Raw genomic sequence first — 24,487 nt, 5'->3', positions numbered from 1 at the left:
TGGGCCTGTCCGGCTCCACTCGGAGAAGGGATCCGACCCATATCAAATCCTTCCACATCCTCCTGGGAGACTGCCCTACTTGGCTCGGGCCCTGAGCAACAGCGAGAGCTGATCGCTCGGGCCAGAAAAATAGCGGTAGCCTGCGGGGCCCTGGACGTGGGGACCTGAACCTAGGGGGGGAAACCCCACAAATCAGAAACAATTAAAAGTTTTTACCACCACCACCACCACCACCAACAAGCGGCCACGTGATCTAGAGCCGATTATATGCCGCCAATGTTGATCATAGCCACGCGCTGGGGTTGGTAAAGCACAGGACACGCGCTGAGTTCCAGACATTGTTATGGCTCGGCTGTTGTCGTCGTTGCAGCGATTGGACACGGGCCACTACCCGAATGCTTCTAAAGCTAGCAATTATCACGAGCCCAAATCGAGTGCGCACGCAATTCTCGGATTCAATCTATGAACCGCATTCAAATATCGTCCTTGGGGTGTACTGCGATCCCCACGTTAAGTCATCAAATTTTGCAAAGGAGAGATTGAATGAAAATTATCGCTTTTGTCCTTGAAATTACACCGCAACAAAGGAGTTTCTTAGCCAGTGGCGTTCCGTGTGAGTATCCTCGAGTCCCACTCGAGGATACTCACACGGAAAGCCACTGGCTAAAGAACTCCTTTGTTGCGGTGTAATTTCAAGGACAAAAGCGATCATTTTCATAGTGCCAGTAAGCTCGTGTAAAGTGAAAAACATTCCAATTGAATATCGGTTCACCGCCCCTTTAAAGGCAAACACAATTTCGACAATTCACGAAAAAGCAACGAGGTTCGCAAGTTTTATCGTAAAAGTTTGCCTTTCTTCGCTTGATTCAGAAACCGCGTTATGAAAATAATATGTAGAATAGTGGACATAGACGTCTTGATGTGTGGCGCCGGCGAGTCCACCAAAGACACGCTGTCGAGCTAGTGACGAGGGGACAGAAACAACTGTGTCATTTTTCTACGCATCAATATCAGCACAACCTCATTCGCGCTTTCAGCGCCCGGTTATTTAATTAAGTGAAGAAAGGCAAAATTTTAGCGATGAATATCTCAGGACAGAACGAGCGGGTTGGTAGAGATATTTAAGCTTGAGGAAGAAAACGAGAAAGGACGGACAAACCAACAAAAGCGAGCGCCTTGTTGCTTTCGCTCAAAGCTCGTTGTTTGTTCGCGAACTTTCTAAAGTGGGTTGGCCTTTAACAATGGCTCCCTTTAAAGCTGCAATTGCAACATGGCCCATTAAACCGTTCATTAACCCTTTGCCTACCGCAAAATTTTCAAAAAAGAAAAGATTTGAAAATACCGATTTTTTATGTACCCTGTACTCTGTTTCACCTTGTGTTGTACTGCAGGAAAGCCTACAAGCGCGAGCTCCTTGCTCTAGGGCACATTTCGGCGGCACAAGCTCTCGTGCACCAAGGGCAGCTGCCAACGCTATGAGCTCGCGCTTCTAGCCTTGGCTGCGGTACAACATAAAGTGAAACGGAGTGTATAAAATCGTGGTACCGACACGTGCACCGCTCAAAGTAAAAAAAAAAAAAAAAAAAAGGCGGGCTGCGCGTACCGGATAACTCGACTACAGCGCCGCCACGAACTGTCAGTATACACGCGCCCTCACGAGCTCCCGTTGCCGAGCCGCTCCGGTCCCAACACTACCCAAGTATTCTAGTACACTGTACTACTGTGCTGCGAAACAGGGTTGCCACTGGTGGCTACTTTTCGCCAAGTTGGCTACTTCTGGGGGCGCTTGGCTGCCGAAAATTACGCTTGGCGATAAGGCGAATTTTTGGCGACTTTCGACCTCCCGTTGCGACTCTCGACAGTATCGCACATACACGTTTCCGGGCCAAAGCGCGCTCGTTCTACAAGTTGGGTTCATGTGCTAAAGACAACAAGGCTGACTGAAAAAAATAAAGAATTAACATTTTTACTGCTTTTGCAGTATGAGGATCGATAAGAAGTGCATAGTTTCGGTTCCTTACTCGCGCACTGGATAGCCGCTGCCCGCTGTGTTCGCCGTGGTTATTGGCTGCATACGCACGAAACCAATTAAGTCTGATGCTATTGGTTGAGCCGCTATAGCAGCACTGACCGCTGTGGTTTCCCACGGGAGCTAACCGAACAAGCGAATTTAAAGCCCCCGTTTTCTTATTAAATTCGAGAGCCCTGGGGAAACTTACTTGTCGCGCGAAACTATCTCGTCATTCCGTCTCTGCCCCTCTCCTCGTCCTCCTCCTCGTTTTCCGTTCCCCTGTAATTGGCTGTTGCTCGTCGGGTTGGGGGGGGGGGGGGGGGGGGGGGTGAGTGAGGAATCGATTCTAAGGGGTTGTGTACGCCAGCAGGTACTGCAAAGACCACTTCCGATATCCGTTTGGTGTCGTGTGGGTAGTCCGTGATCGTCCCAATATAATTGTTTTGTTATGTTGCATTTTCTTGGCCCGTTGCTTTCATGTTTTGACGGTTCATTACTATTACTAGTGTATTTGCGCAGGTGTCTAAGTATTATAACCTAGACGATAGAAGGGCGCCTTTATTTGGAGCGCCGAGTCGACGACTCTAACTCAAGATTCCCGTGTCGTATTGCAGGGTTCTTGATAGTTCGGGCTCTTTACCCATATTTCATCAAATTGTGTTTGCTCATTCCAGAGATGAGGGGTTGTTCTTTTGTTAGTAAATATTATCATAAATATTTGAACGGATATTTTAACATAACTACATGGCTTAAAACGCCACTGTGACAAGTATCTTGATCTCCACAACCCCCCCCCCCTCTCTCTTACTTTGTATCTGAGGGGGGCGCTTGGACAATGGCAAAGCACGCTAATGCGAAAAACAAAATCCACGACGAATGGCTGCGGGACAAGAAACTTAAAGGTATGCATTGTGCATTGTCAAACATGAGGCTTAGTTTCTTATATATGAGTTCAGGGAAATTTTAGGGGACTTCACATCTACGTTTCGGCATTTGTATATTTTTGGCCACATAATTAATAGATCGAAGTAATTGGCTTCCCGAGTGAATAATAATTAATAACTTTACATGCTCGGTGAGAATGGTGGTGTGATAAGGGATGTTACATGTAAAAGACCGAACTTGTCTGACTGACTGATCGTGTGAGATTTCCAGTGGACTCAATATAAGCAAATAATTGACTGGTATTTGTTTGAGGGAAAACGCTTGGGGGAGGGGGGACTGTATACGGGGTCGTGTGGGATGTTCTAACTTTTTTTTAACGATTAACTGAACGTGGAGTAGCCGGCCAAGCCTTCACGGCAGCCAACATATCCGATTTTTTTTTTTTTTTTTCATTTAATAAAGAAAGAGAAACAAACAAAGAGGCTTCACTATAATCTCTGCAATCGTAGCTTACAACACATTTCGGACTGGTGTCTAGCGCCCTTTACTGCACGGGCATCCAAATCCGGCCCAAAATAGCGGCAGATATGTTATGGGAGTAGCCGAGGAACGCTATTTATTGTCGCGATCCTGGCGGTTGGTTGCAGGAGAACCAAAGACGACGACCGAATACCGCGGCGTCGCTGCTAGTAATTTTGTTGCAATCTGCGGGCTGACTAGCTGCCGTGGCGACCGCGAGCAGACGAAATGATTTGGTTCGATGACACACAACATGAACGATCATTCAAGTCCAAATGACGCAGACACCACCTACCTTTGCGGTCGTTCAGACACTTATTACTCTACCTAGCTTCGCAGGTCTTTAAATTCCGACCGGTAAATGTTACGTCGGCCGTCTTGTTTTAATCAGTCGTAAGCTGGAAACACGGGCCGCCGCGGTTTCGCACGCTGCAGAATGTTTCAAGGGGGCGTTGCCGATCAAATGCAATCATCACCATTGTTTACACGGTTGCGCCAGTTTTACGATTCGCTAAGATACGTTACATTTTACGTACGGTTTGACAGGAGGGACCGGCTGCACCGTTCATGATTTCGGAACCATGTGCTCCAAAAACGACTCGCTCCGTAATAGAGAGTTTTAGGGAAGCGTTTCTTGCACATTCGATACAGTACGATGTTCCCTCCGGTACGAACTGCGCATGTGCCAGTCTCCTGCGGGAGCACATGCGCAGTTCGTACCGGAGGTTTACCGGATGTGCAAAAAAGGTTCCCTAAAACTCTCTAGCATCTACAGAGCGCAACATAACATGAACAAGCGATCGTCACTTGTTTCGTTTTCTTTTGTTTATCTAAGAGTTGAAAGTCTGCAATTAATACTAGCGTAGTGTGAAGGGAACCATGCCCTGTTCTTGCTGTTCCATGGAGGCCGCCTATTACTGCCAACGGCAAAACTATGACACAGTGAGTATCCATGATTGCGTCGCGTAAGGTCGTCCACAGATCACAATGTAGACAAAGCGGTAAAATGTCGAACTCCTCAGTACCCTGTGTGAATAACATGCGAAAAAGGGCCGCTGCCGCGTTAGCATTAACTGCGTCGTGCAGTGTACGTCAAATTTTGAATCTGTACATAACCTTGTTACTTGATCGACTGCACATACCGCAATAAAGCTGTCTTTTATATTGGCAATTATACAAAGAAAATCGAAGATGCAACATGTAAAACATAAAATTCAAAAGTTATTCCTCCATGGCATGGCGTCCTTTAAGAAAGGAAGGAACTCAAACCATAAGAGAACGTCTGCAATTGAATGGCGGATGCCTCGCGCATATTGGTCACCTGTGCGCATGCGCGCGCTGTCGCATGGCGAGGAGGATGGCGGTCGGGCGTAGGGGTGGACTCGCGAGGCATTGCAGACGAGGACCAAGTTGAATAGGGGCCCTGCTGCAGACATTCAATGCTTTCGTCAACTCCGACGCATCTTGTAGTGCGAAAGCACCCCCAAAACCCACGTGACCCCATCGAGCATGTGAAAACACTCAAATCTAAGCATGCATATCTGCCCTGTGTAAAACGCTGCGGCCAAGTGTTCGTGTCCACTATCGCGTTCACACTGACTGCACGACGATAAGTTTTCTTTCAGCTGCAGGATCTGCGCAAAAGATAACCGGGCTGCCGTATAAGTAAAACCCAACAAGATTCAGTGACGTGAAAGCTTTATAAAGTCCGTATATTTTGAAATCTCAAACTAAAATTCGCGCACTATCAACTTAAAAAAAATAGTATATGGTGCCGTTTTATTGTGCAGTCTGTAATACAACCAAAGCTTCATACTTAAACGCAGGCAGTGAAATCATTAAAACCTAAGATTTAACACAATGCACCCCGTTATCTTAGTAAAAACAAATAAATGAACGTGTCCAATAAACATACGAGAAGATATCATATAAGAACTTATTCGTTATATATTCTATATAACGTGTTATATGTTTATCAGACAAATCATATATGAAGTTTTCTATCTTTTTGGCCTGTGACTAAGAATCTTGAAGCCACAACGCAAAACAAAATCAGCTAAGAGACAGTTACACAACTCTCTGTTCCACGTACTTTATAAATTGCGAATGGAGTGCAGTGCAAGCGATCTTGTGGAACAAGTGTTAAAGAATATCTATAGAATGCAGCAGCTCTTTCACATTGAACGTTATGGTGACATAGAAATTTCTCGAACATGTGGAAGTCACCTCACAATTCTAAAGTCTTGTAATGACAACCGGTATAAAATACATAACAGAATATGTCGTTCATCAAAGGCACAAGTTGGTTAGCACAACACATCTTCAAACCAAAAAGTCATGGGCAAGCCACCGGACTCACCGCAATGACTGGACGTCGTTGATATGTCTAACGATAACATGGTCGCCTTCCAATATTTGAAATATTGAAGAAGGCTTAAAAATATCGGCAGATAAAAGCAACTCGAAACATCCTGACAAAACTTACAAAAGTAACTTTTTTTTACAGATTAGCTCGTCATAATTACGTTCGGGCTTAGCTAGAAAGAATATATGATGTGTGCACGCGAACCATTTCTTGCATAACAGGTACACCGGAGCAATAAAGTAGCTTATACAATAGTCCCCGATACACAAGCAGCACCAGTCTGTATGTACATACTTCGTGCGTATATTTCGCTTCCGGTACAACTCACTTTAGCACGACTATCTACCAAAAGCTCCGAGCGTGAGCTGGGAACTCTTCATCCGGATGAGCACAGCGGAAACACTCAACAACTCGAACGCTGTGATCACAGCCCTCACTGCACCTCATCCAAACGTAAAACGGCATATAAACGCGTAAAAAACGAAGAAATGCATTTTCAAAAACATGAGCAATAGTGATTTGTACAAAAAATAACGCTCCCTGCCGCCGCACCACGCTCAAAAGATCACACCCAAACCGACATTCTTAAAAAAAAAAAAAAAATCACGACGGCATCACGCAACAACCCATGTACACAAAGTAACGCATTCCTAACTCGCACGCGGACATAATTTTGGACCAGCCCGTTGAGGGACACCGGCCCCGGCTTGAAATTGCATAGGCCGCACACCGAAGAAACTTTTCTCTGTGGAAGCTCCGACGTTGCTTTCTTTTTTTCTCGGCACTCCATCCTCGGACACTCAGTCACTACAGCACCAGCAACACAGGGCCATGCAGAGGGTGCAGAGACAGCAGTTCTTCCAGCAGTCGTCGTCTTTCTTCTTCTCGTGGACGACTCTAAAATGGAGAGGGGGAAACATTGAGGCTGCTGAAAACACCGGACGGAAAATGACCCCGCGCTCATTACGATGGCCTTAGCCCTTTAAAGACCATCTTTTTGCTCGTTCGCTGCGTCGCAAAGATTCTTTTTTTTTTAATACTCCCTATTTCCTTACGGTTGATGTCCGGAAACGCGACAAGCCATATCGGAGACAGTCCAATGACGTGTGTGTGTTCCGTATCACGTGACCTAGTCACGTGATACGTTCACAGCGCTGGATCGGTTGGAACGGCTGGAATCGCCCGCCGCGGTTCACCGTAAGGTGAAATGAAGTATAGTGAAAGCAACACACAAAAAAGTATACTAATAATAAACGTATACGCGTAATCGGCGCGAGGAGACTCTCCGAGGCTTCGCGACCTCGAACAAAATAGGCTGACTTTGAATAAGACCTGCGGTTAATTGTGTTATTCTTCCGACGTTTCACACCCAAGAGATACTCTTAGTAATCGTTTCTAAATCGAGAAAGTTACGAAATGCCTCTATTTCTTTTTTCTCCTCAAGTGGGAGACATGGACAAAAAGCGGCTGATGCAATGTGACAAGGTTGCGTCAGCACCTGATGCAACTTCACGTGCGCATTCGCCAACGGACAGCATCCAGGCTATAAAAACGTTGCAGAATTCTCGCCGAATCGAAGGTTTGTATAATATCAACGCAGCTTTGAGCGTGCGACTTAAGAAGAACGGAAAGATTAAATGGGCTCTTTAAAGTTAAACGAGGTTAGCGTAATTCTAAATAATAATAAAATAAGCTTCATATGTATTCTTTTTGAGCGAGACTCCATATTTATGTATGCGTGGTCTGGAAGGTTATAAGGGATTAATTGAGCACTTTATGTCGCTCTTCTGAAAGGGGAGCTTCATTTTAGTGTGCGCCTTTTTGTTGTAAGTCAGTCGAAGACTAAATAGCCTCCACAATACTTAAAAATATTATATGTGTGTTTTGTTCTTGAAGCATGGTGCCAGAGCTTAACAACGCGATCAAATTATAATTGCGCTAAGGCGTCGTATATTAACTAAGAATATCAAAGTCAAACAGAAAATAGGGGACCAGCGTAAAGGAACCTGTACTTCTGAATTTATCTTTCAATAGCTGATAAGCATTGTATATATATCCTCTCGAACATATGTATATCCTAAATTAATGTTAAGTTAGATGGAAAACTATATCCTTAAGTATAATTTTCACATTTATTTTTTTTTATCTTAGCATTCCAGGCCCTATGTAATGGAAGTAAGATTGCGCTTTCATATCGAGGAAGTACCTAAATATAACAAAACGTTGGACACACCTTTACGTGTTTTCATCCCTCAGAGGTGAACATCCATACACTGCAGTTGATGTTTCAGGGACCTTTGAGTGTATACTCAATATTAAAAAAAAAAAACATTAGGGCTGTTGAAATAATTTATTAGACCTTTATTTGATAACCCATGAACCCCGCTAATAAATTAATTAATTACTCCCTCACTAATTAGATGATTCACGGGTTTCATTTCCCCATCGTGGTGAAATTCAACGAAACATTTAGTCGCTGGAGGGACTTTTCTTTTTAGATATGCGTTTAGACGCCTGTTATTACTCTTTTGATTTTGTCGCAAGTTCGCTTTATGAAACACTTAGTTTCTTCGTGAGTTCCCGTCTCGCCAATCGTTCGGTGACACGAAACGCGAAATATAAAAATCGCCTCCCAAAGGTTTCAACGTTCTCGAATGGGGATAGGAGAAAATTGGTGAAGTAAAGGGAAGTTTACTGTAAGTTTAAAAGTTTAAAAAGCACTAGCGCCACGCCGCGTTATCAGTAATCTAGTCCTCAGTAATCTAGGAATTCTACTTCTGTCTTCGTCAGTGATAATGAAGGTGCCGAAATATTCTTGTTGACTGTCCCCACGGCAAATAATGATTCAATGATTTATGATAATGATTCAATGATTTATCTCCCAAATCTGTTTTTGTGCCTCCTCTTCCCCCTCATCAGTAATTTATTATCAGAGAAATAAGGAGCAGAATCATCGCATATGTGCGGCTATGAACGACGATTAGGTGAAAAGACTCATTTGAAGAGTTGGATGCTTCCAATTTGTGTTTTCTGAGTCGATAGTTAACGCATCTTCTAATTTGTCCGATATACTGACTCCAGCTGCTTAGTGGAATTAAATAAACCTGCACCCTCTGGGACTGTCGCTATCCTTTACCTTTCATACACATTTGCTTAAAGGAAAAAAAAAACACTCGTGTCGAACTTGGAGGCGATAAATCTTGAACGGTGCGCGTAATTGAGTATGTAAGGAATCACAGCGAAACGACCCTTCTTTGTGGCAATAGCTTGCGGAGGTTGTGGCTTGAGAATGAATCTCTCAAGGTTGGAACGAAGTAGGTCCGCAGGAAGCCCTGCCTTAATTAACATCTCATGCTGAAAGTTAGGGCTATTTTCGGAGAAATGCGTACACGACTTGGCGGAGGAGGACTTGAAAAGCGACCTCACTATGCCATGCTTAACTGATGGAATTAGCACTGGTGCAAGGGAGGACTGGTTTCTCCGATCTCTGCTAGAAGGCCCAAAAAAGACCTAAAGAATGAGGATGTAACCGTAAATCTAGGCATTGCAATCCTTCCGTTCAAAGATTTTCCTGCGTAAAAGTTAGTCCCGCTGCACAGTCTTTGAAAACTTCAGAGATGCTGTCAGCGGACACGTCTGAATAAATGACCAAGTAATCGCCAGCATATTTAAACACTAGACAAACCCCGAAAATACTTGTTCAACCAATTTTTGATAGCCTTGTCAACGAAAAGAAGAAAGATTGCACAACGGAAAAGTGCAAGCCAAGAACTCATACACACTCCCTTCTTTTGTCTCTACATCTTTCCTTCATAGTCAGCTAAAAGTGGACTGCAAATACATATGTATCAGGTCGATGAGGCCCTCAACCGAAACACCGGAGGAATTTTGAAAGTCGCGAACTCGGTGTCCATGGATCGCATTAGTCGCTCTGTCTGACACAGCGTCTCGGCTCTAACATGATGAATAACTCGGCCCCTGGTTGACAGCGTTCAGTAGCTTCTCAAGGTTATGCTTTCACCCGATTCGTCTTTAACCACATAACAAACGTCTAAATAATTTTTTTTTTGTTTTTTTTACAGTGAGAAGATGAATTACGTATCGCCGAAAGCCCCGACCACGGGCCCCGACTACGCCAGAATGATAGAAGAAAGAACCGGCTCACGCCAGATTCTAAATTTTCGAAACATATTCAACTCAAAATTTAAAAACAAACTTCCGGATTCTTTTTTTTTTTTTTTTTTTGCATTTTTGTTATGATACATTAAACTCGTTTCCAGAATCAATCATTCATCTTCATGTATTCGCGGGCTCTGCTGGTCGCCATTTTCTCATTTAAAACTTGTCGAAAATCGCTCATAAGTTTTTATTCAGGTAACGGTATAGGTTCTGAAACTTTGGCACCTGCTCCGAAACGCTCGAGCTACAGTCGAGTAGAACTCAACGTCCAGCAATGCATTTTATTTTTAACGCGAAAAACGCGGTTTTATTTTTTCTACGTACTCGGTATAAACAACACACGAGCACAAGCGCCGAGTGCTTCCCCATGCTCCCAACTGAGTGTAAACACGACCTTGCGTTCAATCGCCACATCCCTGCCAACACCCCCTAAAATAATCGAGGCCTCCGAACATGACCTCTTCATCCGTGGAACGTCGCCACAGTCGGATAGCGCCAACTCTGCCATCGGTCCCGAGCCCGACGCCGAGCCTCCTTCGACGCGCTGGTTGGAAACGAGGCCCAGCCGAACGCTGACGCAGCACTCGGTGTCCAATCGGTGTCATTGCTCGATCTCACCGTGGTGACGTCAAAATTCTAGTGCACAGGCTTTGATTATTCTAGGAGGAGTTGCCCCTACCCGTTCAGATCTGGATAAGCTTCGTACCGGCGTGCGAAAGCGTACCACTATTGCGTTATGCATGAAAGACCCCGGAATATAGCTGTGGTATTTTCTGCCGTGGCTAAATGTCTGAGACGCCAGACGCTGATTGGGGTTGCCTAAAGTCCCGCAGTCTGAACAAACGCGCAAAGACCATCTTGAAGCACTCACACTGTGGTGGTCTGTGGAGGTTGCGCCGTGACATAGGCTGGTTGCTGCTGCGGTGGGTAGTAGGGAGCGCCCTGCTGCGGCGGTGGGTAGTAGCCCGCCGGTGGCGCCTGGAACCCCGGCTGGGGCGGGTAGTAGGCGTTCGGCTGTTGTTGTCCGTAGCTCATCGCGACGTGGGTCCGAGCTCGCTGGGTCTAGTTCTGTGCGGAAGAGGAGAGTCGTTTAGAGCTACTCTTAGTGGTCATAAGGAACGAACTATGGCAAATTAAAAGGTCATTAACAAGATCTGACAAAAGTAGGATTTCGCGGTTCAGAAAAGCGAAAGCCGGAACACATTTCAAATCGCCATTTTAAACGGAATCAAGTTGTGGTTGACCACTTGGGTCACAATCACTAACGAAGGAATTTCGCTGCTTTCAACGAGTACGTGGCTAAACTACGTCATCACTTAGCACTCTCAGCAGCGAGTAACACAAACAAATAACAAAGAAATATTTTTTCGACAATGGAAGAAACACAAAAAAATGCATGTGATAACCACACGTTAATCTATATATATATATATATGTATATATGTATGTATTAACGTGTGATATATTAAATTAGGCTCCCAGAATGCCTCTTTTTTTCACTCTTTCGCGGTTATAGTTTGTTTACTGTCGTTTTTCCTAGGTGTGGCAAGCCTTGGCAAAGTGTGGCAACCACACCGCAACACCTGCGATGCAAATAGCCGAGTGACGCGTGGCACGCCCGAAAACAAAGGGAATTCGTCACGCTAGCCTGAATCCACGCCGCCTGACGGCTTCGCGAACGGAAGATTGCCAGCATCCGCCTGTATACGAGCTCCCAACATAACGGGCATAGCCCGTTCTAGGTCGCACGACAATCGCGCAGCTGCCCGCCAATGTCCGGTGTGCTTCCCAAAAGCGCGGTGGCGGCGCGGACGCGTTCCACGTGTGGGATTTGGTTATACATACACCGTCACTCGGTTCGGCGTGCGTAATAAACAGTTTTAGTATACTGTTGCTGGCTCTTATGTGTCAATTCGCAATGGCATTGCGTACCCTAGAAACGACCTGCTCGGACCGATTTTAGTTGTGCGTTACGGTTACCGTGTGAACACCTCCTGTGATCTTCGTTAAATTTGAAAGATTCCTAAAACTTTACGTGCCTATAGCGCCAGCGTGCCCCTCAAAAAAAAATATTGAAGATAAAAACGTTTCCAAACCATTTATTTCAAATTAAATCAAGCCGCAGCTGCCTGGTCACGCGCGCCTTTCTGCCGGGTACGGAGGCGAGCACGAGTGCGTAGCCAAATTCGATCACGGAGCCTCTGTCGATCGTCCCGTGCAGACGGCACCTTTCTTCAATGCTACCGCGGGAAGAAATTCATGACCTACTGATGTCCACTGCACAGCGACAACTTGGGCAATTTTCTTAAGAGTCGTTCGTCCGTCGGCGATGAATTGCGCGAAGACGCTGAGCGTCGATCAGATCGCAGGGTTCACGCAGATTGCCGAGCTGTTAATATTTTCTCTATCCTTCATCTGCACGGCGATCTAACTCGATGGCTTTAGGTCACGGAAAGAAATGCCGAGCTATTTCACGTCACAGTGAACTTCGCGAACACCACGTCGCTTTTGCTGCGCCAGTCGAGGGAACCGCCATCTTGAAATTAGGGCTTTCGCTGGGACCAAAATCTCTTGAGAGCTTCCCGCAAAGCCCGCTAGCCCGCAACGCAAAATCCCCAGCGCTGCTTGCGTACGAAATACGCTAGCCCTTCTAATGCGTTCTGCGCGTGCGCACTCCCGACCCGCAATACCTTTGCGCACGCAAAGCTTTAGCGTGCGGTCCACTGAAACTGTCTAATGATGTTTCGAACGTTAGACGCTAAACCAGATGGTTTTATGACCTCCGCTCACGCCGTTTAAGGCCCACGAGCAGTTGGAAACTAAGAAATTCTCCCTCGATTCTCCCTTTCCATTCGAGAAAAATGGGAAACCCTCCTCCTCTCTGCACGGAGTAGCGCAAAGACCAGAGCTGGCAGTAATGTAATTACTGTAATGAAATTACTGTAATTTAATTACTTGTTCCAGTAATTAGTAATGTAATTCATTACTTTTTGTAGCAGGTAATTTAGTAATGTAATGAATTACTCCAGCGACGGTAATTGTAATTAAATTACCTAATTACGTTTTCGCACCAGGCATATTTTTTGTCCACAATACACAAGAGCGCTTTTCTTTTTATTTTACATTTTCTTTTTCCTCTACACCTTTCCAAAAAACGCTCTTCGACCGCCGCTATGTTGCTGATGCTAATGCGGCTGGCGCGACTCTCGCGCCCGCTATCAGCTAGACATTTTTTGCCACTCTCTTGAACTGTGAAAACCCACTCAGCGCGATTCTCTACCTATGTTTTGCGGTTTTGCATTCGACGTTTTCTGGCCCCTCTTGAAAGTTTCCGCGTACTTTTTCTGATGCATGCTGCGTACCCTCTCTGTGTTATCTTCCACTGTGAGAAATAGGGCTGGTAAGTGCCTGCCATTCGAGCTTTTCTGCTCGACATTCTCGGGAAACGAAGGAGGGGAAGTAGGTCGAACTAAGGCCCCTGGTGGAACGGCCTCGACGCGATTTTGCGAACAATGACAATTGTTCTCCCCCCACCCAGCGATAATCCGCGTAGAATCCTCAGTCATCTCCAAAAATAGTTGTCCGGGTTGGGGTGGTAAACGTATCAATCGCGTGCGTTCCTCTGTCCATCGGTAAACATGCAACAGAGATTTCTAGCTGTGTGCCATGAACTGTGTAAATAATGTAAATGAAGTTATCTGTAAAAGGAAGTTATCAATACCTCCTTTATATTTAAAAGTATACAAAAGTAATGCGAAAGTAATGTCATTACTTTTAAAAGTAATTTGTAATGGTAATTAATTACTTTCTGGCTGTGGTAATTTGTAATGTAATTTAGTTACATTTCAGCAATTTTCAGCAAAGTAATTAGTAATGTAATGTAATTACAAAATATGAGTAATTTGGCCAGATCTGGCAAAGACTCGCTTTTGTGGAGAGCAGAGGGGAGAAGAGTGCCACAGGAAATGGAGAGGAGGAAACTGGTTTTCTTCCCAGCAGAAGACGATTCCGTAGGTCGGTTGTTTAACGTAAAGCCGCAGTTACACTGTTCGTATTTCATACAAAAGACACGATGTTCACTGAAGACGTGATGGCAGATTTATCTGCGGACACTCCTTGAGCATGTTCGAAGCATGTTTGCTTCATTTGCTTCCAAGACTGTTTTTTTGTAGGACCCATGTGACCATAATCTCAAGGAGGAAACGTGCTTCACACAGCGTCTGCAAAGCGTCTTGTGTTCGATGTAGCAGCAGTGGGACGGCTGCAAGGCTGGTTCACAGGTTTGCGTCCGAGTGTGATCGACTGGCGGTGCAGCCGCTTCCGACTCCTTACAATAAACAACGAGATGGTGCCAGCGTGCCAGCACTGGCGCCATCTATCAAGTATCCCTGAACTTTTCAAATCTCCGTAGCTATAGACTGGGGGTATTGGAGTATTTGCGGGATCAGATCTACGCACCATTTACGAGAAATGGTCGCTTTTAACATCGTAAAGTATTTCAAGCACACAGCGAGAGAATGGTGCGCAGATCGGAGATGTTCCGGAGCTGCGCGATAGGCGGCGCCGGTTTTCTCTGGTCGTAAGCATGTCACAAGCGGTTTCCGCGCTGTCGATCTCGCTCGAACAGCAACGTGAGAGTCAGCATTAAGCGTAATCGATTGATGTCCCACGCGTCATGAAGGCTTCTCGCGAGAGCCTCTCATGTCATGGGTCAAATTCTGCTATAAACTCGGGTAGATACGACGCTACCTTGGAAAGTAAATGTATTAACGCTAACAATCTTCCTATTTTTTTATATCTACAAGGAATGACCGCATTTCATCAATCGTACTTCTTTGCTGCAAAAATCGTCCTTGGATGACAAATTTAGCAACTGCGTTCAAAAGCTTACCTGAAATCTAAGCCTAAAGGGGAAAATAAATTTGTTGATACCAAGGTAACACATGATGATAGCTCAGGAGACGAACACTCGCGATGATATATGTGTACTGTTTATTTTTTGGCGCCTCAACTTCGTCAATGAATAGCGAAACGCATTCAACTAAACGTTTACACCGTTATCGTTATTCAGAGAGCAAGTCGTCTGCTTCCTGCGCAGAAGCTGCGGTGACGTCAGAGAGACGCCGAGTTCCGATTGGCATTCATTGAAAGGATAGTGGGCAAAGCAAGCTGCCTCGTGGTCTACCCACTATCCTTCGATCGAAGCCAATGAGAGCTCGGCGTCTCTCTGACGTCTTCACGACCCCTGCAAAAGAAGCAGACGAACTTGCGCTGCGCTTACCTTTATACAGAGCAGGAAATCAATGGAGAGACCTTTCTCCTGGCTCAAAACCAACGAATAACAACGGAAGAAACTACGGGAATAACGCGCATGCTTTTCTGAAACGAAAGCCTTCTTAAAATTTCATTTACTGGTTATTCCACAGTAGATATGTTAATTATGTAAAATCCCCACGATGGGGAAGATAAAACCAGAGAATTACTTCCATCTGAAATGGAGCGCGTCCCGCGCCCCCTAGAGAGTACGAGATGCGCCACATTTCAGGTGGAAGTCAATTTATTCTTGCGTATTCCACAATATCTATTCCTGAGAAATCTTTTGCCAACTCGGTAACAACTTGAAGCCCAGCGCAGGGTGCGCAGAACACTTACGTCAACAGGCACGGCCAGTCAGACTTCGCTATCAAAAAGTACATGCGTACTGATGTTCGCTGCCGACACGCAGCTTCAGCCATCAGAATTGTCATTCGTAAAATACCTACACGGAAGACACAAACCAGCACGACAGGCGTCTGATGCTCCAGCTGCTTTCTGCTCTGCGTGTCAAGTCGACAGTCCCGCAACGACCTTGGAGCGTGAAGACGGCATCAAACAAACCTCCGTGCAGGTTGTTATTGTTGCTTCTTGCCATTTTTCCGGGTGCGTGTAAGCGATTCTTTATTGTTGTTTTCAGTGTTGCACAATAAGGTATAGTCCTTTAAATCTTACGATGGACCGTAGGCGACGCTAGGAGCCATCGAAGCCAATACAATGCCGCGTGAGTACCACGTGACCTTTGGGAGCGGGAGCAGTAACGTGGGGGGCGCGTTGTCAGGTGCTACATTTACAATGCCGGATTGATTGGGATTGCTTGTAGCGTCCGTGCCAGTCTATCGTAAGATGTATCGAAATATAGAAAAATTCACCAACAACTTTTTTTTTTTTTTTTTTTTTAGCTGGAATTACGAATGTTTGCTTACTTCGTTTTTGTAGTGACGTAAGTCCTGCGGCTGCGTTATGTCGGGGTCATTTTGACCGTAGACGAGCCGGGTGCTAAAGTCCTGGCTCGTTTCAACACCGAAAGACAGACTGAGTACGAGCCGATGTTCTCTTGTGTCGTCGACTGCACCGGGTGGATCCCAACGCAAACACGAGCGAGCTGGGAAACACTGGCTCCGCACACAAAGAAACATGGCTGGCGATGGTTCACCAGTTTGGATTCCCTCGTAAGTGTGAGTCGGGTGTACGCAAGGTCAAACAGTTGTAAATTTTGGGGGGAATTCGTTTTCGGAATTCACGTCTCCTCACAAATTCGAAGTTTTCCTGGGTTACTACTTTCCTGGGGTTTAGCTTTTTCTGCGATCTGGATGTCAAGGTTGCGAATTAGTTATGAGTATACGGTATGTGGCTCTCTCGTATTTTCAAGGCTTTAGTTTTAGTGTAAAACAATTACACCGTCGACTAAATTCAACGTGACTGAAACACCTGTTAGAACATCGATTAATCACACAGAAGTTGTGTGAGCGTCGCTCAAGCTTTGGAACCGTATTTTTCGGTTTCAGGGGGCTCTTCTCCATAACGTTATCTTGTTTTAGTTTTAAAAAATCTATACTTTTCATCTCTGAGTCTTTATACGCTTATTTTTGTAACACTGCAACACGCAAGGCGATATCCTCCCTGCCTGTATCATGTGGTCGCGGACTGGCCAGGAGCGACCTTTAGAGGAGCGATGTAACAATTTTTGTACTTTGCGCAAATACCGCTTAAAACGGATCTCTAACGTTAATGACCTATGAAACACGCGTTCGTTCTTCACCCCACGCAATAGAAGTCCCAGAAAGAAAATTTAAGAAAAACGAGCAGCGTTCACTCCCTCAACTCGCAGCCAGAACAAGCGGTCACGTGATGAGCCGATTATATGCCGCCAGTGTTGACCATAGCCACGCGCTGGGGTTAGCAAAGCGCAGGACACGCGCTGAGTTCCAGACATTTTTATGGCTCGGCTGTTGTCGTCGTTGCAGCGATTGGACACGGGTCACTACCCGAATGCTTCTCGAGCTAGCAATTATCACGAGCCCAAGTCGAGTGCCCACGCAATGCTCGGGTCCAATCTATGAACCGCATTCAAATATCGTCACTTGGGTCTATTGCGATCCCCACGTTACGTCATCAAATTTTGCAAAGGAGAGATTGAATGAAAATGATCGCTTTTGTCCTTGAAATTTCACCGCAACAAAGGAGTTTCTTGACCAGTGGCGTTGCGTGTGGGTATCCTTGAGTCCCAGGTGTGCCAGTAAGCTCGTGTAGAGTGAAAAACATTCCAATTGAATATCGTTGCACCGGTCCTTTAATTGTTCTCCAACGTAGCAGAGAGAACTATAAAAAAGAGGAATAAAAACTCAACCAGCCGGAGATGGAAGAGAAAGGTACAAGTTGCCTTCTCAAAGCCAAGATTTCAAAAATCTCATGCGTTCGGGTACATTTGATTATGAAAAAAATAAATATATATTTGCAGATTACGGCTTATCGAACTTCCCTTAGTTCAGATGTTGATACTTAGCGATTATTACTATTAAAAATTGCATAAACTACATTAAAGTGTTCGGGAGTCGTGCCGCCGCTGATTACTGAAAGCTGTCATTGTCGTGCGTTGGTTCTTACATCTGCAGCGACCGGCCGAAAGTGCAGTATCCAACAATATTCAAGAGCCATTCGACGAGTCAAGTTTCACGCGGCTGTGCTGGAGTCGCTCCGGCCAGGCCCACAATACTTCCGATGAGGAAATAAATTAACCTTGTGTGTTTCGTATTGTTTAATAAAGTGCTTTTGATCAAAGTGGGATCAGCACCGCCGCAGAAAGAGCCTCAGCGAGTGGGTCTTTAATACTGTGAGAAACTGTATCTCAAATTATACAGTAAGATCTGAACGCCACATGAGTTCATTTTGACCTGGGTACTACAGGTATGGGAAGTTGTATTGGAGTTTCATTAATCATTTATGTGTTAAAACAAGGGCCGAACAGATGTAACTGTCTCGGTTGTAGTTTGCATTTAAATATTAGCTATTAAAAAAGTTTCATTTAATAACGTGATACATTTTTGTTTGTCTCAAAAAAAATTTTCACGCTGGAATATTATCACCCTCAAATAATGAGATAAACCAGTCTCTCCGACATATTCTCGTCCGGCGAAATTCAGTACAAAATGCAACACTTCTTCACTTCATGCCATCGGCGGCAAACCAGCAAGTTAAATTATGTCTCACAGTTAAACTCCTTGGCTAGCTTATAAATTCACTCAAGCAACATCTCATATGTAACATCAATTACTATTCTAACTTTACACGCTAACTCGTTGTGTACAACACGCAAGTGAAAAGGAATACGCTCTCAAGTTCGAAACACTCGAGAACGACCGGTACGTTGTTTCGACGCTTAAGATAAGGCTAGCAATCCCCCACTTCAACTGTCTCGGAGCGTTGGCGGCCGTTCAGAAACTTTCCAGACGGCATACTTTTGACTTCGCTACCGCAAGGAGCGGGGACAACGACGGCGTCGAGGAAGTACTATGTGCGTTTCGGACGCTTCGCTGCATTCAACAAAAAAGAAACTAAAAAAGGCGGCAGGACACGCGTCAAGACCCAAGTTGGTCATATCCTGATTCGCGTTTTCCCGCTGGCGTGTCGTGACGTCAATGAAGAATTCCAGTTTGCGCTGAGACAAGGGGCCGGCGGGACAAAAAGTGCGTCTCCTGCCCGAGGTCAATGCTGTGTAGGCAGGTAAAACGCTCACGCGGTGGAAGAACCGGCTCACTCTTTGGAACATGTTAGAGCACGAACAATGCATGTTCTCCAGGCAAAAACATGACTCGGGACACAAACTTTACGTTAGAATGTCAAAAAAGAGAAGAAGAAAAAGCTTTCATTTTGCAGGCGCTTCTTTGCCCTCCATTTGTTCATTCACACTCGTGGACTCTCCCCCTTTTCAGGGTGAGAAATCCGATCCACTCATCAATTTCGGTAGTTACTGAGTGATACTTCAAGGAACTAGGAGTGTGAACGTTAAGTGCGTAGATGCGTGTAAGAAATCACTTGTCCAATTTCTTTCCTGAGCACGTAGCCCATCCGCTCGTTTCTGTGTCACTAACGTTCGTCTGGGTTGCTTTAATAGCTTGCTCCTATCCAAACACGTTACCATATTAAACTCTCTGGCCTATAGTTCGTCTAGTCGCCCAGGTTACAGGGACCAGAAAATTAATGGAAAGAAAACAGATTCCTCTAAATTCCTAAGCTCAGAACCGCCTCAGTAAAGAACGCAACTTCGCCTCCTCAACTACTCGTGATAGCCTTCAAAATGCCTTAGAGTTAGCCATGCAAATTGTGTCAGTGATGATGACCTCGGTATATTCTACTCCCAATATCCTATATATATCGAGACAGCACCAATTTCAATCCAAAAAACAGACAAACTATAGCACCATTGTACGTTCTCCCGCTCTTTGATATACGTGAAATTAAATAACCTAGGTTGAGCCCCCTACAGCAGCTCCCAAACTGTCACCTGTCACTCTACCCCCCCCACCTCTCCCCCCCCCCCCCCCCCCCCCCCCCCAGTGAGGTACAATCCGGCCCATTCATAAGCAGACAAACCTCTAAAATTTACCATACCAAAAAAAAAAAAATACTTTTAAGCTGACAATGACGAACGCGTACTGGTACTAGAGTCTCCTCGTGAGGTTGGCAACGCGATCACGAACAAACGGGGGCGCGTGATTAAATCGCACTAAGGCTATTCGTACTCACCAAACAAGTGATATATCCGTTTCTGGGACGATCCACAGTGTGCTAAAAGCGGGCGGTCGTCGGCGGCGTAGCGAAGTTATAAAACACGAATGGCGGCGGAGAGCGGCGTCGAGCAGACTGTGCTGCGCTCGTACCGAAGGTGACTCAGCCGCGACGGACTTTTCCCCCTGGCAGCAGCAGCACCTCGGCAGTTACAACGGAGACCTCGTTTAGAAATAGAACGGCTCTCCCTCCGGCGTGTTGGCAGGACCGGGGCCATCGCTGCCGCTCCGCTGGCCGCGCCGCCACGTTCGCGCGTGGGACGCTAGCAACTGCGCTCCTACGCGTCTGTAGGAATCGCATAATCGGAGGACTCCGCCGACGCCTCCATGCACGCAACCCCACTGGGAGCGATGCAAGTAGAACTGTACGCGCTTCGAAATGCCTTCGTCACACAGACATGCCCCAAGAATCTTGTTGGGACATACACCTGCCGAGAACCTAAGATTGTGGACTGTCGTAAGTTGTAATTTTTTCCCGGCAGGCAGCCTGAGCTTAATTAGACTGTGTATGTTGGTCATGGTTCTATAATTATGATGCTGGTGTGCAAAGTGTACTACTACCAAGTAAGTTCTAAGCTCGCCGGAGCAACGCCCATTCATGTCTAAACCAGCAGGAGGTGAGGATTGAATTTCTGATGCCGTTGAAGTGTCCAAACATGCAAGTGAGTTTCATCTTTAATCACCAAAATTGCTTAAATTTATATTTAATACCCTTAACTAATTGTGCGAGTGCCGGTTGCAAGCGCTTAATATGACAGACGTCTAATGTCATACATTCGTTTCTGCATTCTCTACTGCTCTGGGCATCTTTGGGGTTGGTTATAATTAGAGTTCCGTGTTTTCAGATAAATTCGATAAAATCCGAAATACGCAGGCCGGTAAATTTTCAGTGAATTCGGATTTATCCGAAAAACTCAGATTCAATATCACAAACAAAAAGAATACTTCTTTTTTTTCACTAAGTTTTATAACAGCACAGGATAAGTGGTTCTGATGAGAGGCCAGTTTCGTTTCCTTTGAAATCTAGGACTACTGACAAAGGGGGTTTTCCTTTAAGCACATTGAGGTTTCTTCAGAACAACGGCTCATGATACCCGGACTCTCTTTATTTTGTTCTTGAATATTTGTTTTTTAAATATAAGAACACTATGAAAAAAAAACTGGTTTTCATAGAAGTGGAAATCGAACAAAAATAAACTCCAATAAATCCCAATTTTTTTGCGAAAAAAAGAAAAAAAAACTTCAAAAAGCACTTTGAATTTCGCGGGAAATTAACTCAGAAAATGCGGAATCTTAGTTATAACTTATATTATAGCTTTTTAGCTGTACAACAGTAGCACTATTCATATGTATATCACGAGCCTACCGAACCGCAGTGCGTACCATGTATGCCGCTTCTTTTTCTTTTTTTTCTTTTAGAAAAGGACACAGGGATGTCACGTATCTTTTTAACTGACATGAAGGGGTGTCTCATCACATGATGCAGAAAAGCTAAACTCCGCATAACGTTTTTAAACCTTTTCGCTTTGCTGCCACGTCTCCAAATGTAAAATTTTAAAGAAGTGCTACTTCGCACACGCAGCCCCACGATGAGTGTAATACAGTTTCACAAAACAGATGATATTTAGATAACTTCACCCCAGGCAAAAAAAAAAGGTGTAGCAAGGTTGTTTAGTATCTAAACATTCATCTGCGCCCACCTGTTTCAAAGTTTTAGGCAACGAAAATATCGTGTCTTCATCGCGTCAAGTTCAAACGACCATAGCGGCTGACAGTTCAATAAACATATTAAGGTCACGCTTCTTGCTCTGGAATTCGTTCTGAGGCGTTCTTATTTTATCGGCTCATTCCTCTGTCTCATTGGCTGCGGTGTTTGCAGCTCGCCACGCTTTCCGTTACTTAATATATCGATAGTCTGCACAATGTTTTATGCTCGTCGCATGTTTCTGACGCTCGTCCATATGGCCGCCATGTTTTTGCTCCGTTACCCAGCATGTTGCGTCGCATCGCCCATTGTAACTAGAGGCGTTGTTTCCTTCCACACCTAACCAAACACAAAAGTGGCGTACCGAGCACAGATAGCATCCGCCTACATCGATCGCCGTCGGGTTGTTTCCGTTGCGGTTGCAATAAAAAAACGTGTAGTCCGGAGCAAAAGTAGTAGGAAAAAAAAAAAGTCCAGACTGTAGCGTCGACGAACGGGCTAGTTGGTAGTTCATTTTAATGGGTAAAAAACTGAGCAGGGACAAGGACAAAGTAGGAGACGGAAGACAAACACGGCGCTGTGTTTGTCCTCCGTCTACTATAGTCTGTCCGTGTCCCTGCGTATTTTTTAACCCGTCCAGACTGCCTCGCGCTTAACTGCACCAGTTCTACCACTGTACAAACACTATATACTCGGGAACAATTGTTTCTTGGCAGTGCAGTCAAAGGTGCGGGCACGCGTGTCCTCTCCCACTTTGAGCGCGGACCAAAGCTGTGCGCGCCTCCTGACCTCAAAAATGCCAAGAAAAGTCGTCCCCGAAGCTGACAGCGCATTCTTGAATTACGCCCTTGCCGGGTCAATCGACTTCAGTGGCCTTTCATCACCCGACCTCGCTGTTTACGTCTGGTACCAACCCAAGGGGAATTTCCCAGATTAAGGTCATAATGAGGTATACGTGGGAAGAGGGAAAATCTTGCTACTTTCAGGGAAATTTTTCGGCACCGTATATATCGGGAAATATAGGTCAATCATGACTTCTTTTATTTTTAGATAACACTGAACCTTAGTGGCTTTGGCCACACGTGCGTTATTCCTTTCATTCGTTCGGCGGTTTGTTGTGCGACCACCTGGTAACACTGAGGAGCACACGAACAACGTTTTTCCGCAAAATCAGTTTTCATCGCCGCCGTGAAAACTATGGAGGAAGGGACCAGTCAACTCGAAGCTTCTGAGAGCGCAGCTGTGCCTTCTCGGAAAATAAAGGTTGAGCCTTGAGGACAAGAAATACTGCGATGTATGGAGATACAGACATCATGTCCAAGATAGACTTACCATAGCTAATAATATTTCGTGAAGTGCCGTGCACGAAATGGTGCTTACTATATGTGTCAGGTTCCATCTGTTCGAGTTTGAAAACTCTAGCTTGTGTTACACCTTTTGTTTTGGACTGACTATTATAAAAATGAGTAAAGTTATTAAAACGGTATCGTATTCTATTGACGTGCATAACATCTAAGGTGAAGATCGGGTTTCATTCGTGAGTTTGAATCTTACGGTTACACTTCCCCTCGCCAGATTTGCTTTGTCCACGCTTTTTCCCCGATAACCTCACTTTTGCGAAACGTACACGAGGAGTAAATGCTACATAATATATCTATCGTCGTAAAAATGGAAGTGATGCAGAAAGCAACGACTATTTAGTATTAGATAATTATTTTGGCAAGCGAGGGAAATTTCGGCAGAAATAGGGACATTTCAGGCATCCGCAAGGGAAATTCTGACTTTGCGTCACTCATTTCGCACCACCACGTAAGAAAAAGAGGGGAAACCTGCTTTTGTACGAATTTCGAGTGGTGGGTTAATTTTTTACAATTTTCTATAAGGAAAATAGTGATGTCTGGGCAAGTATGGGACGCAGAAAAGAGACCCATTGAGAGGGGAGTTGCTCCTTCCCCTCTTCTCCGAGTTGACGGGATGACGTCAGGTGCAACGCATGATCACGTGGCGAAAGACAGACGTGTGACTTGTCCGATGAATGCGTAGCTTTTTCCGCACTGCCAGCTCGAGCGTGCACGGAGTATAAGGCACAGGGTAATGACTCAATGAGTCACAAACTTCGTTTCCGCTCTGCGATATCAAAAGTGAGAGCAGAATGTTCCTGACTTTTCTCCTTCAGACAGCTGGATGACTTCATCCTGATCGTGTGTCCCCGGTGTCAGACGCGACGATGCGTTCAGAGGCAAGTAGGGTTAGTGGTCGACTTGTTAAATGCGTGAGCATCTATTGCCCTGCTGCATGCAGCCGTCTTTGGGTTGGACGGTCGTGGCTTGGGATGGCACTCAGTTGGTCGAACGACGTTTCAGCGAGCGCCGACTTCTCATAGAAAGACACTTTAGCGAATGGTCGGACGCCGCGAAGCGGCGTTTACGGGTGGGTAGGGTGGGTTAACATTTTTGTAATAAGCCGCCGCAGACTGCCGCCGGCGAAGCGGCGTTAACGCAGGGGGCCGGGAGGGTTAACACGCGCCCCTGTCATTCGCTAGAATGTCGATTCGCTCAAATTACCGTTGTTCGCTAAAATGTCATTCGCTCATGGGATATTGACCCGAGAGCAGACTGGTTCTACGAAGAGAACAGTTGCGGACCGTTGCAAGGTTGGAATTCTCATCCTTCGCCGAGTCGGAACCCCTGCACTTGATGCTTACACATTTCGTCGAGAATCAG

The 24,487-nt window shown here is 45.4% G+C and overlaps 1 long non-coding RNA gene across 1 annotated transcript in view; it reads right to left on the bottom strand.

Moving 5' to 3' along the window:
- Window positions 1-5,096: 5,096 nt before the first annotated feature.
- The window catches only part of LOC8037263, a 29,801-nt gene continuing 10,410 nt past the window's right edge, over window positions 5,097-24,487 (bottom strand). Inside the window, exons 2-3 of the long non-coding RNA XR_006078098.1 lie at window positions 10,831-11,027; window positions 5,097-6,677 (exon numbers count right to left, since the gene is read on the bottom strand). This is a non-coding gene — a long non-coding RNA (uncharacterized LOC8037263). The remainder of the gene's footprint in view (window positions 6,678-10,830; window positions 11,028-24,487) is intronic.

The sequence above is a fragment of the Ixodes scapularis genome, unplaced genomic scaffold (assembly GCF_016920785.2).
Source record: "Ixodes scapularis isolate PalLabHiFi unplaced genomic scaffold, ASM1692078v2 PGA_scaffold3__209_contigs__length_174095766, whole genome shotgun sequence".
NCBI lineage: Eukaryota > Metazoa > Arthropoda > Arachnida > Ixodida > Ixodidae > Ixodes > Ixodes scapularis.
The sequence above is the reverse complement of the archived record's forward strand: the minus strand, read 5'-3'. Positions and strand labels throughout refer to the sequence as shown.